Source organism: Salmo trutta, unplaced genomic scaffold (genome assembly GCF_901001165.1).
Source record: "Salmo trutta unplaced genomic scaffold, fSalTru1.1, whole genome shotgun sequence".
In the NCBI taxonomy this organism is placed as follows: domain Eukaryota; kingdom Metazoa; phylum Chordata; class Actinopteri; order Salmoniformes; family Salmonidae; genus Salmo; species Salmo trutta.
Genome location: NW_021822189.1, coordinates 441,482 through 460,504, shown reverse-complemented (window position 1 = coordinate 460,504; position 19,023 = coordinate 441,482). Strand labels below are relative to the sequence as shown.

The 19,023-nt window shown below is 45.5% G+C and overlaps 1 protein-coding gene across 2 annotated transcripts in view; it reads left to right on the top strand.

The window, feature by feature from the left end:
* Positions 1 to 2,334: 2,334 nt before the first annotated feature.
* The window catches only part of LOC115180837 (microtubule-associated protein RP/EB family member 3), a 57,840-nt gene continuing 41,151 nt past the window's right edge, over positions 2,335 to 19,023 (top strand). Inside the window, exon 1 of one of the 2 annotated variants that reach the window (XM_029742995.1) lies at positions 2,335 to 2,444. The gene's annotated coding sequence lies outside the window, so the exon portion shown is untranslated. The remainder of the gene's footprint in view (positions 2,445 to 19,023) is intronic. The other variant, XM_029742996.1, reaches the window with a different exon arrangement.

The following is a 19,023-nucleotide window of genomic DNA, read 5'->3' as shown; positions in this document are numbered from 1 at the left end:
GAATGCCAGCTCCTCTCAAAAACTATTACTGGACGTCTCCAACGGTAGCCAGCTCCTCTCAAAAACAACAACTGGACGTCTCCAATTGTAGCCAACTGCTCTCATAACAATTACTGGAAGTCTCCAATGCTAGCCAACTCCTCTCAAAAACAATTACTGAAAGTCTCCAATGCTAGCCAGCTCCTCTCTAAAATAATTACTGGAAGTCACCAATGGAAGCCAGCTCCTCTCAAAAACAATTACTGGAAGTCACAGTGAAGCTCAGCTTATCATCAACCCACACACCCAAATATTTATACACTTTAACTTGCTCTATAGTATGTCCAGCCAATGTAGCAATGACATGATTAGTAACATGCCTGGCATTTGAAAATACCATAACAGGGTTGGGGTCAATGTTTACCCCATAACAGGGTTGGGGTCAATGTTTACCCCATAACAGGGTTGGGGTCAATGTTTACCCCATAACAGGGCTGGGGTCAATGTTTACCCCATAACAGGGTTGGGGTCAATATTTACCCCATAACAGGGCTGGGGTCAATGTTTACCCCATAACAGGGTTGGGGTCAATGTTTACCCCATAACAGGGTTGGGGTCAATGTTTACCCCATAACAGGGTTGGGGTCAATGTTTACCCCATAACAGGGTTGGGGTCAATGTTTACCCCATAACAGAGTTGGGGTCAATGTTTACCCGATAACAGGGTTGGGATCAATGTTTACCCCATAACAGGGTTGGGGTCAATGTTTACCCCATAACAGGGTTGGGGTCAATGTTTACCCCATAACAGGGTTGGGGTCAATGTTTACCCCATAACAGGGTTGGGGTCAATGTTTACCCCATAACAGGGTTGGGGTCAATGTTTACCCCATAACAGGGTTGGGATCAATGTTTACCCCATAACAGGGTTGGGGTCAATGTTTACCCCATAACAGGGTTGGGGTCAATGTTTACCCCATAACAGGGTTGGGGTCAATGTTTACCCCATAGCAGCGCTGGGGTCAATGTTTACCCCATAACAGGGTTGGGGTCAATGTTTACCCCATAACAGGGTTGGGGTCAATGTTTACCCCATAACAGCGCTGGGGTCAATGTTTACCCCATAGCAGCGCTGGGGTCAATGTTTACCCCATAACAGGGTTGGGGTCAATGTTTACCCCATAACAGGGTTGGGATCAATTTCAATTCAAGAAATGTAAGAAGTTAAAGGGTTAGTTGTTTACACCTTATAGTCAAATAGCTAACAAAACAACTACATGGGTTATGGGTGAAAGTTGACAAAGTTCAATGTTTGTGGCCAAATCCCCTCAAGTGATTAGTGTCCATGTTTTATTTAATTTAACCTTTATTTAACTAGGCAAGTCAGTTAAGAACAAATTCTTATTTACAATGACGACCTACCAAAAGGCTTTGAGCGGGGACAGGGGCTGGGATAAAAAAAATACAGGGAAAAACACTCATCACGACAAGAGAGACAACACAACTCTACATAAAGAGAGACCCAAGACAACAACATAGCATGGTAGCAACACAATATGGCAGCAGCACGTCATAGTAGCAGCACAAAACATGGTACAAACATTATTGGGCACAGGCAACAGGACAAAGGGCAAGAAGGTAGAGATACCAATACATCACACAAAGCAGCCACAACTGTCAATATGTGTCCATGATTGAGTCTTTGAATTAAAAGATGGAGATAAAACTGTCCAGTTTTTGTTTTTTTGCAGCTCGTTCCAGTCGCTGGCTGCAGCTAACTGAAAATTACCCCTTGTTTATTGCCTCGTTATTGTTATGTAATTTTATTATTCTACTTTTTATTTTTACTTTAGTTTATTTAGTAAATATGTGCTTTAACTCTATTTCTTGAACTGCATTGTTGGTTAAGGGCTTGTAAGTAAGCATTTCACCGTAAGATCTACACCTGTTGTATTCAGCTCATGTGACAAACGCAATTTGATTTGAAGTTTGCCGATGTTGTGATGCAGTAGGGCATTACACCGGAAATCGGAACCATCACTTCCGTTGTTTGGCTGTACCCATAGCAACGTTCGAAAATGAGGTGGCTAGGTAGGGATAAAGTTACTAGGCAACAGGATATATAACAAACAGTAACAGTAACATTTCGAACTATCCCAAAGTCCCTCGTTTCGTTCCGTTTTTCCTTCGTTTAAGAAAGGTTTTGCAACAAATTAGGCGGAATGAATAAACCCCAAGTGATATAGATCCACCATGGCACCTGAGGGGATCCGAGGTGATGCAGTTTCGCTGTGACGCAGGTCAAACCTCGCCACTGGGACCGCAGGGGTGCCGCGCAGGCGCGGTTGGGCACGCAGCAGAGCTGGTCAACAGTTACCACAGTGAACAGACCGTAGCAACGCAGCTATCACAGACCGGACAGGCTCGGAAACAACGGATCAAATAGAGGCTCTTCACACGAGACAGTCAGTAAATGTCACTAACTAGTATCACTACGATGTAAACTATTTAGAAGCGGACTTTATGACAACTAGTTATGTTTTAATAGCTAGTTAGCTAACTGCTATGCAGGTAGACACTCCTCCTCGAGTACTACCGCAGTCAAAGCGTTAGCGGCGCAGTGAGTGAGTGAGTGAGTGCGTATGTGTGTGATTATAACGGAGGCCCCCAGAGGGGGTTGGCTGAAAACTATACCGTTTTCAGAATGACAGCATCATATAAATAACAGTACAGTTCAATGCTTCTGGACCGGTTGGCCAGACCGACCGTTATGTTTAGCTAACGTTAGCTATATCCCTCGACTAGTAAGTACGTAGGCTATCAGCTTTAGCTAACCTGTCGCAGTAACTCAGTAGTTAAGCTAGCCACTGACGAAGTCACGTTATTATGGTTGTAAGGTTATCTAGCTAGATAGTGTTTGACTGTTGTCCTAGTATGAATCATTCCTTTATCTATATAGATAACGTTACGATGTTATTATTTACCTAGTAGTTAGTTAAGTGATATAAAACAACTTTTCCCCCCGTCAACAAGCTGACAGTAACATATAAATAAGAATTAATAATGGAACGGGCTTGGAAGCTGTAACCCTGGTAATTGATTTGTAAACTCCTGGGTGGAGTCGGTATCATGTAATGATAAGGAATTCCCCTCGACCACGCTCACAGCTTGGAGAAGCTAAACATTCTTTCACATCCACCCCTGTTGGGCTACCCAGACCCCTCTGTTACCCTGCTGCTACTCTCTGTTTAATGTTTATGCATAGTCACTTTAACTCTACCTCAACTAACGGTGACCTCGCACATTGACTCTGTATGGTACCTGTATATAGCCTTGATTGTTATTTTACTGCTGCTGTTTAATTATTGGTTACTTTTATTTTCTGGTGTCTACTTATCTATTTTTTACTTAACACTTTTTTTTCCTTCTTAACTTCTTAAAGCATTGGGCTTGTAAGTAAGCATTTCACGGTAAGATCTACACCTGTTGTATTCAGCGTGTAAAATACAATTTGATTTGATGGGGCTCCCGAGTGGCGCAGCGGTCTAAGGCACTGCATCTCAGTGCTAGAGAGGTCACTACAGACTCTGGTTCGATTCCAGGCTGTATCACAACTTGCCGTGATTCGGAGTCCCATAGAGCGGTGTAAAATTGTCCCTAGCGTCGTCTAGGTTAGGGCTTGGCCAGGGTAGGCCGTCATTGTAAATAAGTATGTTCTTAACTGACTTGCCTAGTTGGAAAAATAATAATAATAATATAATAATAATAATAATGTAAAAGAAATAACAAAACATGCCGAACAGCTGCTGTGTTGTTCAATGTAACGGTAGTTAACAAACTTTTGTACATTGCACTGTTCTGTACAATTGACCTTATTTTAGTGCCCAAAAAAACGTAATACTTCCAGGTCAACTGTAATATGAATACCATTGTAAAGCACAATTTCTCCCCTTTCCAGCAAAATCTATGACGAGACCTTCATGATGCCCGTCTGCATGATTCAAGAAGGCAATGAGCTCCGTCGTGTTTGATCTATTGCGTGATAGTGAAAGGGGGAGATGAGCCGTGTGGGGAAACGTCTTTTCGTTATCACCTCTAAAATGTAAATAAAGCACTATAAAGAGTTTATATAATGTGTCATTACATGCCTATTTGAAGGTTTGCATCAGATTTCAATCAGATTTTTAGGGCGGCTCTAAAGTTCAGAAGATAACAGCGGCTGTCGCTGCTTTTGAGAGTCATGATGTCTGGCAGTGATGATGCAAAAAATGAATGCATTCAGTTGTACAATTGACTAGGCACCCCCCCACCCTGTCCCTTTCTTGTTTTAAACTGTGAGAGAAGCTCTACACCTGGTGGAGAGAGGCTGTACGACACAGAATGAGTTGCATTATGGGTGCTATACGTTACATCATGACACGTCACAATTTAACGTACAGCTTCAGAGGGGTCAGTTTTCTTCAACTTTACTCCGATACTATCTGGCTATTACCATGTCAATCAACGCTTGAATAGAAACAGCGGGGTCATTTAAAAAAATATATGTTTTAACTTTCCTCAAATATGATTGGTCCATTACTATGTCAATCAACGCTTGAATAGAAATGTAGTTCACACCCCTGATTTTGATGTCAACACAGTCGCTACAGTCCCGTTAGGGCTCCCGAGTGGTTCAGTGGTCTAAGGTACTGCATCTCAGTGCTAGAGGCGTCACTACAGACCCTGGTTCAGCGGTCTAAGGCACTGCATCTCAGTGCTGGAGGAGTCACTACAGACCCTGGTTCAGCGGTCTAAGGCACTGCATCTCAGTGCTGGAGGCGTCACTACAGACCCTGGTTCAGCGGTCTAAGGCACTGCATCTCAGTGCTAGAGGCGTCACTACAGACCCTGGTTCAGCGGTCTAAGGCACTGCATCTCAGTGCTGGAGGAGTCACTACAGACCCTGGTTCAGCGGTCTAAGGCACTGCATCTCAGTGCTGGAGGAGTCACTACAGACCCTGGTTCAGCGGTCTAAGGCACTGCATCTCAGTGCTGGAGGCGTCACTACAGACCCTGGTTCAGCGGTCTAAGGCACTGCATCTCAGTGCTAGAGGCGTCACTACAGACCCTGGTTCAGCGGCCTAAGGTACTGCATCTCAGTGCTAGAGGCGTCACTACAGACCCTGGTTCAGCGGTCTAAGGCACTGCATCTCAGTGCTGGAGGCGTCACTACAGACCCTGGTCAGTACTAGAGGTGTCACTACAGACCCTGGTTCAGCGGTCTAAGGCACTGCATCTCAGTGCTAGAGGAGTCACTACAGACCCTGGTTCAGCGGTCTAAGGCACTGCATCTCAGTGCTGGAGGCGTCACTACAGACCCTGGTTCAGCGGTCTAAGGCACTGCATCTCAGTGCTAGAGGCGTCACTACAGACCCTGGTTCAGCGGCCTAAGGTACTGCATCTCAGTGCTAGAGGCGTCACTACAGACCCTGGTTCAGCGGTCTAAGGCACTGCATCTCAGTGCTGGAGGCGTCACTACAGACCCTGGTCAGTATTAGAGGCGTCACTACAGACCCTGGTTCAGCGGTCTAAGGCACTGCATCTCAGTGCTAGAGGAGTCACTACAGACCCTGGTTCAGCGGTCTAAGGCACTGCATCTCAGTGCTGGAGGCGTCACTACAGACCCTGGTTCAGCGGTCTAAGGCACTGCATCTCAGTGCTAGAGGCGTCACTACAGACCCTGGTTCAGCGGCCTAAGGTACTGCATCTCAGTGCTAGAGGCGTCACTACAGACCCTGGTTCAGCGGTCTAAGGCACTGCATCTCAGTGCTGGAGGCGTCACTACAGACCCTGGTCAGTATTAGAGGCGTCACTACAGACCCTGGTTCAGCGGTCTAAGGCACTGCATCTCAGTGCTAGAGGCGTCACTACAGACCCTGGTTCAGCGGTCTAAGGCACTGCATCTCAGTGCTAGAGGCATCACTACAGACCCTGGTTCAGCGGTCTAAGGCGCTGCATCTCAGTGCTGGAGGCGTCACTACAGACCCTGGTTCAGCGGTCTAAGGCACTGCATCTCAGTGCTGGAGGAGTCACTACAGACTCTGGTTCAGCGGCCTAAGGCACTGCATCTCAGTGCTAGAGGCGTCACTACAGACCCTGGTTCAGCGGTCTAAGGTGCTGCATCTCAGTGCTAGAGGCGTCACTACAGACCCTGGTTCAGCGGTCTAAGGCACTGCATCTCAGTGCTGGAGGCGTCACTACAGACCCTGGTTCAGCAGTCTAAGGCACTGCATCTCAGTGCTAGAGGCGTCACTACAGACCCTGGTTCAGTGGTCTAAGGTACTGCATCTCAGTGCTAGAGGCGTCACTACAGACCCTGGTTCAGCTGTCTAAGGCACTGCATCTCAGTGCTGGAGGCGTCACTACAGACCCTGGTTCAGCGGTCTAAGGCACTGCATCTCAGTGCTAGAGGCGTCACTACAGACCCTGGTTCAGCTGTCTAAGGCACAGCATCTCAGTGCTGGAGGCGTCACTACAGACCCTGGTTCAGCAGTCTAAGGCACTGCATCTCAGTGCTGGAGGCGTCACTACAGACCCTGGTTCAGCGGTCTAAGGCACTGCATCTTAGGGCTGGAGGCGTCACTACAGACCCTGGTTCAGCGGTCTAAGGCACTGCATCTCAGTGCTGGAGGCGTCACTACAGACCCTGGTTCAGCGGTCTAAGGCACTGCATCTCAGTGCTAGAGGCGTCACTACAGACCCTGGTTCAGCGGTCTAAGGTACTGCATCTCAGTGCTAGAGGCGTCACTACAGACCCTGGTTCAGCTGTCTAAGGCACAGCATCTCAGTGCTGGAGGCGTCACTACAGACCCTGGTTCAGCAGTCTAAGGCACTGCATCTTAGGGCTGGAGGCGTCACTACAGACCCTGGTTCAGCGGTCTAAGGCACTGCATCTCAGTGCTGGAGGCGTCACTACAGACCCTGGTTCAGTGGTCTAAGGCACTGCATCTCAGTGCTGGAGGCGTCACTACAGACCCTGGTTCAGTGGTCTAAGGCACTGCTTCTCAGTGCTGGAGGCGTCACTACAGACCCTGGTTCAGCGGTCTAAGGCACTGCATCTCAGTGCTAGAGGCGTCACTACAGACCCTGGTTCAGTGGTCTAAGGCACTGCATCTCAGTGCTGGTGGCGTCACTACAGACCCTGGTTCAGTGGTCTAAGGCACTGCATCTCAGTGCTGGAGGCGTCACTACAGACCCTGGTTCAGTGGTCTAAGGCACTGCATCTCAGTGCTAGAGGCGTCACTAAAGACACCCTGTTCGAATCCAGGCTGTATCACAACCGACCATGATTGGGCAGCGCATAATTTCCCCACCGTCGTCCGGGTTTGGCCGGTGTAGGCCGTTATTGTAAATAAGAATATGTTCTTAACTGACTTGCCTAGTTAAATAAAGGTTAAATAAAAAAAAAAGTAAAAGTTTTCATTGCAGCCTTATTTGAATGCCGCAGTTGCACACATTTGTACAGAATGGGGTTAGTCACCATTACATGTAACCAGGTCAAAAAACCTGACCGACGGACCACAATGCTCCCACATAGGGAAATAGAGCCCTGGTGGCTTTAAAAAAAAACGACCGACGGACCACAATGCTCCCACATAGGGAAATAGAGCCCTGGTGGCTTTAAAAAACCCGACCGACGGATCACAATGCTCCCACATAGGGAAATAGAGCCCTGGTGGCTTTAAAAAACCCGACCGACGGATCACAATGCTCCCACATAGGGAAATAGAGCCCTGGTGGCTTTAAAAAACCCGACCGACGGATCACAATGCTCCCACATAGGGAAATAGAGCCCTGGTGGCTTTAAAAAACCCGACCGACGGACCACAATGCTCCCACATAGGGAAATAGAGCCCTGGTGGCTTTAAAAAACCCGACCGACGGATCACAATGCTCCCACATAGGGAAATAGAGCCCTGGTGGCTTTAAAAAAACCCGACCGACGGATCACAATGCTCCCACATAGGGAAATAGAGCCCTGGTGGCTTTAAAAAACCCGACCGACGGACCACAATGCTCCCACATAGGAATATAGAGCCCTGGTGGCTTTAAAAAACCTGACCGACGGACCACAATGCTCCCACATAGGGAAATAGAGCCCTGGTGGCTTTAAAAAACCCGACCGACGGATCACAATGCTCCCACGTAGGGAAATAGAGCCCTGGTGGCTTTAAAAAACCCGACCGACGGACCACAATGCTCCCACGTAGGAATATAGAGCCCTGGTGGCTTTAAAAAACCTGACCGACGGACCACAATGCTCCCACATAGGGAAATAGAGCCCTGGTGGCTTTAAAAAACCCGACCGACGGATCACAATGCTCCCACGTAGGGAAATAGAGCCCTGGTGGCTTTAAAAAACCCGACCGACGGACCACAATGCTCCCACATAGGGAAATAGAGCCCTGGTGGCTTTAAAAAACCCGACCGACGGAGCACAATGCTCCCACATAGGAATATAGAGCCCTGGTGGCTTTAAAAACCTGACCGACGGAGCGTACTTAAATTCATCAGTTATTCTGCGCTCTGGCACACTCAGACGAGACTGCTCTGAAATCTGAGCAAATAGCCACAGTGAATTTACGAACGCACCCCAAGTAGGCTAGGCTACACGTTTCTTTGTGTTTGGAAAACATTTATTCACAGCTAAGACATTTACCTTGTTTAGTAGACTCCATTTGTAGCTCCACTCACGACTTGTAGCTGTATCATCCATTTGTTTGTAATGTTGGTCTAAAACAAGCAGACAACAAGAAAATTGCATTTGAAAAGGGTAATGTTTTTTTGTTGCTGTGAACTGATTGGGTAACCTAGGTAACCACAGGTTGTTTTCCCACAGGTAGTGGTGGGGAGTCGACTCCAAAAAAATCGATTCCCGTCGACTCCCATTTCTGGATGTCAAGACTCATTTCCGCTATGAATCAACTCCTAGGATTCAGTAGTTTTGCAACGGAGGAAACTATTTACCTCAGGGTGGGTTGCACCAACATGGAATAACTCTTAAACTGGGTTAAATCAAGGTTTATCTCATCTTTTTGCACCAAATTTTAAATTTAGTTTTAAATTAATCCTAGTTAAATTAAATCCTTCCTCTAATCTAAGTTTAGTTTTCACTTTAAACCTAGATTAATTTTAAGCCTGTTGCTCAATGAATACAATTTTGTTTTAGATTAGAGATTAATTCTAAACTGCCACTTGAGGTGGTTTAACTGATCAAATGGCAGCATATCTACTGTGGAGAGATCAAAACGAGTTCCTCAGAGAACAATTAGAGACCGGTTGAATCCTGTTGCGTTTTATGATAATGATGGGTTTTCAAGGAGATGCCGCTTCTCCAAGGACTCTGTAATGCAACTGGAAAGAAAGGTTGGACCAAGCGTGGGAGTGAAAGGATCTCAGCTGTACCCCCACTTCTTCAGCTCCTGGTGGTTCTACGGTTCTATGTAACTGGATGGACCCAGATGGTGGATGGGGACCATTCTGGACTCCACAAGTCAACCCGTCTACAGGATTGTAGTCAGTGTCCAGTGCTATTGCCCGGTCTGAAGAATCAGTACATCAGGTTCAGTCCTACAGAGGAAACAGCAGCTAGATTTTACAGGAAAGCTAGATTCCCAGGTGTACTAGGGGCAATAGACTGTTGACACATTCACAACAGGCATATTTTATGACTCCTCTTTTAAACCCCCAGACACCTGAAGAGAGAGAATACAACACCTCTCATATCCTGGCAGGAGGTCTCATAGAGAGAGAATACAACACCTCATATCCTGGCAGGAGGTCTCATAGAGAGAGAATACAACACCTCATATCCTGGCAGGAGGTCTCATAGAGAGAGAATACAACACCTCATATCCTGGCAGGAGGTCTCATAGAGAGAGAATACAACACCTCTCATATCCTGGCAGGAGGTCTCATAGAGAGAGAATACAACACCTCTCATATCCTGGCAGGAGGTCTCATAGAGAGAGAATACAACACCTCTCATATCCTGGCAGGAGGTCTCATAGAGAGAATACAACACCTCATATCCTGGCAGGAGGTCTCATAGAGAGAGAATACAACACCTCTCATATCCTGGCAGGAGGACTCATAGAGAGAGAATACAACACCTCTCATATCCTGGCAGGAGGTCTCATAGAGAGAGAATACAACACCTCTCATATCCTGGCAGGAGGTCTCATAGAGAGAGAATACAACACCTCATATCCTGGCAGGAGGTCTCATAGAGAGAATACAACACCTCATATCCTGGCAGGAGGTCTCATAGAGAGAGAATACAACACCTCATATCCTGGCAGGAGGTCTCATAGAGAGAGAATACAACACCTCATATCCTGGCAGGAGGTCTCATAGAGAGAGAATACAACACCTCATATCCTGGCAGGAGGTCTCATAGAGAGAGAATACAACACCTCTCATATCCTGGCAGGAGGTCTCATAGAGAGAGAATACAACACCTCATATCCTGGCAGGAGGTCTCATAGAGAGAGAATACAACACCTCATATCCTGGCAGGAGGTCTCATAGAGAGAGTTTTTGGAGTGTGGAAAAAAAATTCCCATGCCTAAAGGAGGGGTTCTGCACGAAGATGGACACTACACTGACAATCATTATTGCAGTGGTGGTTCTGTATAACTTTGGCAAGAGACAGGGAGACAATCTACCTGAAGAGGACCTCCCTGAAGAGGACCTACCTGAGGAGGCTGAGGAGGACCTACCTGAGGAGGCTGAGGAGGACCTACCTGAGGAGGACCTACCTGAGGAGGACGTACCTGAGGAGGACCTACCTGAGGAGACTGAGGAGGACCTACCTGAGGAGGACCTACCTGAGGAGGACCTACCTGAGGAGGCTGAGGAGGACCTACCTGAGGAGGACCTACCTGAGGAGGACCTACCTGAGGAGGCTGAGTGGACCTACCTGAGGCCGAGGAGGACCGTGCTGCCAATGGGAATGCTGTGAGGAGAACCTTGATTGAGAACCATTTTGCAGCCTAAGGTGTGTATAATGTAACATTGGTAACATGTAAAAAGCAATATTATATTTTGATCGACACATACAATTCCTAATTAGGCTATCTGTATTCAAATGTATTGTTAAGACTTTGTTATTCTCAATACCATACAGGGTGGAACTGGAAGCACCAGAACACAAGAGTGAGGACAAGACTAGAGGACACCAAACTGCTTGGGAAAGCATTGTTTTAATAAATAAAAAGATCAGTATTCTTTACACAGTGGGCATTTGTTTCCCTGAAGGTGTTTCTGTTTCTGAATTTGCTGTAGCTCTTTTTGTAAATTCAGGACCTCAATCTGCAGTAGATTTTTGTCTCTCCCCAGCTCCCAAACATCAATCTGAGCTTGGTTCATGTCAGTTCTGGGGCGTTTGCTTAGCCTGTCTGCTGTTGCTGGTGCAAGATCCAGGCACTGCTGCTTCTCCACAGCACAGGGTGTCAGTTCAACTTTAGGAAAGAAAATCAATTAAAGAAAATTAACTCTTTATTTGGCTATTTACTTGCCCATTTTGTACAACAATTGAATTGGGGTTTACGATATGAGCAGCCTTGGTGTTAATGAGGATGTTATGTAACATGCTGTAACGGACCTGATAACGGTAACATTGTAGTGAAGTAGCATTAACGTTAGTTTAAACGTGCATTATAGTCATTGATATTTACCAGTTATTTATGCTTACTAAATATTGGTGGGTCGAGTTGTCCGTCGTCATCATTGGGGTTAAGGAGAGGGGCAAACTGCTGGGGATCAGTTCCCTTGGACGGAGGCCCCCCTCCGGTCTGAAATAGCCCCCGCCTCTCCTCTGCCACATCCTTTTTGGCTTAAAAAAAAAATCCCAGCACGCCTTTATCCGATTTGGGTCCCTCTTCTCTTTAATCCGTGTCGATCCATTAAATCTGTCGTATAAAATGGCCCAGGTGCCTTCCTTCTTTTTGACAGTCGTGTTGTCTGTCTTTTTATCTTCCAGTACGTTACTAAATTCCTCCATCAAATCAAAGTTTATTTGTCACGTGCCAAATACAACCTTACAGTGAAATGCTTACTTACAGGCTCTAACCAATAGTGCAATTTTGAAGTAAAAAAAAATGACTATAATGAACAATAGATAAGAAAAGAAATGAAAACAACAGTAAAAAAGACAGTGAAAAATAACAGTAGCGAGGCTATATACAGTAGAGAGGCTATATACAGTAGAGAGGCTATATACAGGGACCGGTTAGTCAGGCTGATTGAGGTAGTATGTACATGTAAATATGGTTAAAGTGACTATGCATATATGATGAACAGAGTAGCAGTAGCGTAAAAGAGGGGTTGGCGGGACAATGCAGATAGTCTGGGTAGCCAATGTGCGGGGCACCGGTTAGTCGGGCTAATTGAGGTGGTATGTACATTATTTATTTTACTTTAATTTAACTAGGCAAGTCAGTCAAGAACAAATTCTTATTTTAAATGACGGCATAGGAACAGTGGGTTAACTGCCTTGTTCAGGGGCAGAACGACAGATTATTACCTTGTCAGCTCAGGGATTCGATCTTGCAGCCTTTCGGTTACTAATCCAACGCTCTAACCACTAGGCTACTCTGCTGCCCCTATACATGAATGTATAGTTAAAGTGACTATGCATATATGATAAACAGAGAGTAGCAGCAGCGTAAAAAAGGGGTTGGGGGGGCACACAATGCAGATAGCCTGTGTAGCCATTTGATTACCTGTTCAGGGGTCTTATGGCTTGGGGGTAAAAACTGTTGAAGCCTTTTTGTCCTAGACTTGGCACTCCAGTACCACTTGCCATGCAGTAGTAGAGTGAACAGTCTATGACTGGGGTGGCTGGGGTCTTTGACAATTTTTAGGGCCTTCCTCTGACACCGCCTGGTATAGAGGTCCTGGATGGCAGGCAGCTTAGCCCCAGTGATGTACTGGGTCTTATACACTACCCTCTGTAGTGCCTTGCGGTCGGAGGCCGATCAGTTGCCATACCAGGCAGTGATGCAACCAGTCAGGATGCTCTCGATGTTACAGCTGTAGAACCTTTTGAGGATCTGAGGACCCATGCCAAATCTTTTCAGTCTCCTAAGGGGGAATAGGTTTTGTCGTGCCCTCTTCACGACTGTCTTGGTGTGTTTGGACCATTCTAGTTTGTTGGTGATGTGGACACCAAGGAACTTGAAGCTCTCAACCTGCTCCACTACAGCCTCGTCGATGAGAATGGGGGCTTGCTCATTCCTCCTTTTCCTGAAGTCCACAGTCATCTCCTTAGTCTTGGTTACGTTGAGGGATAGGTTGTTATTCTGGCACCACCCGGCCAGGTCTCTGACCTCCTCCCTATAGGCTGTCTCATCGTTGTCGGTGATCAGGCCTACCACTGTTGTGTTGTCTGCAAACTTAATGATGGTGTTGGAGTCGTGCCTGGCCACGCAGTCATGGGTGAACAGGGAGTACAGGAGGGGACTGGGGCACGCACCCCTGAGGGGCTCCAGTGTTGAGGATCAGTGTGGCGGATGTGTTGTTACCTACCCTTACCACCTGGTGGTGACCCGTCAGGAAGTCCAGGATCCAGTTGCAGAGGGAGGTGTTTAGTCCCAGGATCCTTAGCTTAGTGATGAGCTTTGAGGATACTATGGTGTTGAACGCTGAGCTGTAGTCAATGAATAGCATTCTCAGGTAGGTGTTCCTTTTGTCCAGGTGGGAAAGGGCAGTGTGGAGTGCAATAGAGATTGGATCATCTGTGGATCTGTTGGGGCAGTATGCAAATTGGAGTGGGTCTAGGGTTTCTGGGATAATGGTGTTGATGTGAGCCATTACCAGCCTTTCAAAGCACTTCAAGGCTACAGACGTGAGTGCTACAGGTCTGTAGTCATTTAGGCAGGTTGCCTTAGTGTTCTCTGGCACATGGACTATGGTGGTCTGCTTGAAACATGTTGGTATTACAGACTCAATCAGGGACATGTTGAAAATGTCAGTGAAGACACCTGCCAGTTGGTCAGCGCATGCCTGGAGCACACGTCCTGGTAATCCGTCTGGCCCCGCAGCCTTGTGTATGTTGACCTGTTTAAAGGTTTTACTCACGTCTGCACGGAGAGCGTGATCAGACAGTCGTCCAGAACAGCTGATGCTCTCATGCATGCCTCGGTGTTGCTTGCCTTGAAGCGAGCATAGAAGTGATTCATCTCATCTGATTGGCTCGTGTCACTGGGCAGCTCGCGGCTGTGCTTCCCTTTGTAATCTGTAATAGTTTGCAAGCCCTGCCACACAAGACGAGCATCGGAGCCGATGTAGAACGATTCAATCTTCGTCCTGTATTGATGCATTGCCTGTTTGATGGTTTGTCGGAGGGCATAGCGGGATTTCTTATAAGCTTCCGGGTTAGAGTCTCGCACCTTGAAACCGGCACCTCTACCCTTTAGCTTAGTGCAGATGTTGCCTGTAATCCATGGCTTCTGGTTGGGGTATGTACGTACAGTCACTGTGGGGACGATGTCCTCGATGCACTTATTGATGAAGCCAATGACTGATGTGGTGTACTCCTCAATGCCATTGGAGGAATCCCGGAACATGTTCCAGTCTGAGCAAAACAGTCCTGTAGCTTAGCATCTGCTTCATCTGACCACTTTTTTTATAGACCGATTCACTGGTGCTTCCTGCTTTAATTTTTCCTTGTAAACAGGAATCAGGAGGATAGAGTTGTGGTCGGATTTACCAAATGGAGGGCGAGGGAGAGCTTTGTACGCGTCTCTGTGTGGAGTACAGGTGATCTGGAAGTTTTTTCCCTCTGGTTGCACATTTAACATGTTAATAGTAATTAGGTAGAAATGATTTAAGTTTCACTGCATTAAAGTCTCCGGCCACTAGGAGCGCCGCCTCTGGGTGAGCGGTTTCCTGTTTGCTTATTTCCTTATACAGCTGACTGAGTGCAGTCTTAGTGCCAGCATCTGTCTGTGGTGGTAAATAAACAGCCACGAAAAGTATTGATGAAATCTCTCTTGGCAAATAGTGTGGTCTGCAGTTTATCATAAGATTCTCTACTTCAGGCGAGCAAAATCTAGAGACTTCCTTAGATTTCGTGCACCATCTGTTGTTTACAAATATGCACAGACCGCCCCCCCTCCTTGTCTTACCAGAGTGTGCTGTTTTATCTTGCCGGTGCAGCGTATATCCCACTAGCGGAATATCCATGTCGTCATTCAGCCACGATTCCGTGAAACAGTTTTTGATGTCCCATTGGTAGGATATTCGTGATCGTACCTCGTCTAATTTATTGCAACCTATTGCATTCAACCTGACAGAGCTTGAGAGGATCTGCAGAGAATAATGGGAGAAACTCCCCAAAACATGTGTGCCAAGCTTGTACCGTCATACCCAAGTAGATTCGAGGCTGTAATCGCTGACAAAGGTGCTTCAATAAAGTACCGAGTAAAGGGTCTGAATAGTTATGTAAATGTATGTTTGAGTTTTTTTTTTTTTTATACATTTGTCAAAAATGTAAAAAAAAATGTTTTTGCTTAGTCATTATGTGGTATTGTGTGTAGATTGTTGAGGATAATTTTTTTTTTTTACAATAAGGCTGTAACAAAAGTCAAGGAGTCTGAATACTTCTCGAATGCTCTGTATCTGAAATAGTATGCAATGCCATACTCCTTTTGTCCAGACAGCATCAGATACATAGTCTACACATACTGAGACAGAGAGGTGCTGTTTCACTGTCCAGACAGCATCAGATACATGGTCTACACATACTGAGACAGAGAGGTGCTGTTTCACTGTCCAGACAGCATCAGATACATGGTCTACACATACTGAGACAGAGAGGTGCTGTTTCACTGTCCAGACAGCATCAGATACATGGTCTACACATACTGTGACAGAGAGGTGCTGTTTCACTGTCCAGACAGCATCAGATACATGGTCTACACATACTGAGACAGAGAGGAGATGTTTTGCTCGCTTGTACGCTTTAACTGAGACTTAATGCGTCTTTCAGTTGGTGCGCGTCTCTGTCAAATAAATTATCAATATTTATATATTTTATTTGGACGGGCAAGGAGGTACGGTAGGGCCAGGCCATAACGCCGGCCCTGCAGTGAATTGACGTTGAACATCACCAAATGCATCAGTTCAATTTGGCCTAAAAGGTCAGTAAAAATCATTGCCTATAGCTTATTTAATGAAACCCTGGCTGGCTGTTGATGTCCTAGGTCAGAGCTCTCCAACCCTGTTCCTGGTGAGCTACCTTCCTGTAGGTTTTCACTCCAACCCCGGTTATAACTAACCTGATTCAGTTTATCAACCAGCTAATTATTTAATCAGGTACACTAGATTAGGGTTGGAGTGAAAACCTACAGGATAGGGTAGCTCTACACAATCAGGGGTTGGAGAGCCCTGTCCTAGGCAATAGATCGCAAAGCAGAATCCCTGCTAAACTTTTTGGAAATGGCAAGTTCGCTTTCTCATCCATAAACACAGTCAAGTGCAAATATGGTTCAGCAACTCAAATCATCAGGATGGGGGGCATTGTTATCAGGAAGGACATCGATGATGGATCGTTAACATTATGATCACACTTCATCAATTTAAATATTATGGGGAGACCTGTACATTTTGGCAGCCAACTAATTTTGGCGTTTTTGCCCGAGGAGATCTTAGTTACGCAATTTTACATCTAACTGATGTTTGCTGCTCAATCATTAAAAAACAAGTCGTCTCTCGTTGAATGATAACAGACTTTATTGAAGAATCCCTACTGTTGACCAATCACTGACGAAGGGGCGTAGACCCCTCGGCTACCGACCCCTCGGCTACCGACGACCTCGGCTACCGACGACCTCGGCTACCGACGACCTCGGCTACCAACCCCTCGGCTACCAACGACCCCTCGGCTACCAACGACCCCTCGGCTACCACCGACCCCTCGGCTACCGACCTCGGCTTGCTTCGAGAAAACGTCTTGTGTGCCCGAATGGCCGGGAAAAAAAAAAACCTTACTGAAGTCCAAAACGAACAAAAACGTCACAAAATGTTGTCATAATATATGTACGAACTCTTCCGAACTGTTTTGGCAGGGAAGCATGCGGACGTCTTTAGGCAAGTTGTAAAGGCCAGTGGTGGGGAGTAGTGAACTACATTCAGTGCTTGACTTGGGCAGGAGCTCACTGGAGCAGAGTACCGCCACTAGAGGTCGACCGATTATGATTTTTCAACGTCGATACCGATTATTGGAGGACCAAAAAAACTGATACCGATTTAATCAGCCGATTTTAAAAATAACAAAAATAAAACATAAAAAAACAAATAAATAAATACAAATAAATAAAAAAATATACAAAAAAAGAAATATATATATATATATAAACAATTTAATAATTAGAATAAAAATATATATATATATTTGTAATAATGACAATTACAACAATACTGAATGAGCACTTATTGTAACTTAATATAATACATAAATACTATCAATTTAGCCTCAAATAAATAATGAAACATGTTCAATTTGTTTTAAATAATGCAAAAACAAAGTGTTGGAGAAGAAAGTAAAAGTGCAATATGTGCCATGTAAAAAAGCTAAGGTTTAAGTTCCTTGCTCAGAACATGAGAACATCTGAAAGCTTGTGGTTCCTTTTAACATGAGTCTTCAATATTCCCAGGTAAGAAGTTTTAGGTTGTAGTTATTATAGGAATTATAGGACTATTTCTCTCTATACGATTTGTATTTCATATACCTTTGACTATTGGATGTTCTTATAGGCACTTTAGTATTGCCAGTGTAACAGTATAGCTTCCGTCCCTCTCCTCGCTCCTACCTGGGCTCGAACCAGGAACACATCGACAACAGCCACCCTCGAAGCAGCGTTACCCATGTAGAGGAAGGGGAACAACTACTCCAAGTCTCAGAGCGAGTGACGTTTGAAACGCTATTAGCGCGCACCCCGCTAACTAGCTAGCCATTTCACATCGGTTACACCAGCCTAATCTCGGGAGTTGACAGGCTTGAAGTCATAAACAGCGCAATGCTTGAAGAATTGCGAAGGGCTGCTGGCAAAACGCACGAAAGTGCTGTTTTGAATGAATGCTTACGAGCCTGCTGGTGCCTACCATCGCTCAGTCAGACTGCTCTATCAAATCATAGACTTAATTATAATATAATAAACACACAGAAATACGGGCCTTAGGTCATTGATATGGTCGAATCCGGAAACTATCATCTTGAAAACATAACGTTTATTTTTTCTGTGAAATACGGAACCGTTACGTATTTTATCTAGCGGGTGGCATCCATAGGTCGAAATAGTCCTGTTACATTGCACAACCTTCAATGTTGTCATTATTACGTAAAATTCTGGCAAATTATTTCGCAACAAGCCAGGCGGCCCAAACTGTTGCAAATACCCTGACTCTGCGTGCAATGAACGGAAGAGAAGTGACACAATTTCACCTGGTTAATATTGCCTGATAACCTGGATTTCTTTTAGCTAAATATGCACGTTTAAAAATATATACTTCTGTGTATTGATTTTAAGAAAGGCATTGATGTTTATGGTTAGGTACAGTCGTGCAACGATTGTGCTTTTTTCGCAAATGCGCTTTTGTTAAATAATCCCCCGTTTGGCGAAGTCTGCTGTCTTTGTCAGGAAGAAATAGTCTTCACAGTTCACAACGAGCCAGGCGGCCCAAACTGCTGCATATACCCTGACTCTGTTTGCAAGAGAAGTGACACATTTTCCCTAGTTAAAAGAAATTCATGTTAACAGGCAATATTAACTAAATATGCAGGTTTAAAAATATATACTTGTGTATTGATTTTAAGAAAGACATTGATGTTTATGGTTAGGTACACGTTGGAGCAACGACAGTCATTTTTCGTGAATAAAATCGAACCTTTATTTAACTAGGCAAGTCAGTTAAGAACAATTTCTTATTTACAATGATGGTCTACCCTAGCCAAACCCTAACCCGGACGACGCTGGGCCAGTTGTACTCCGCCCTATGGGA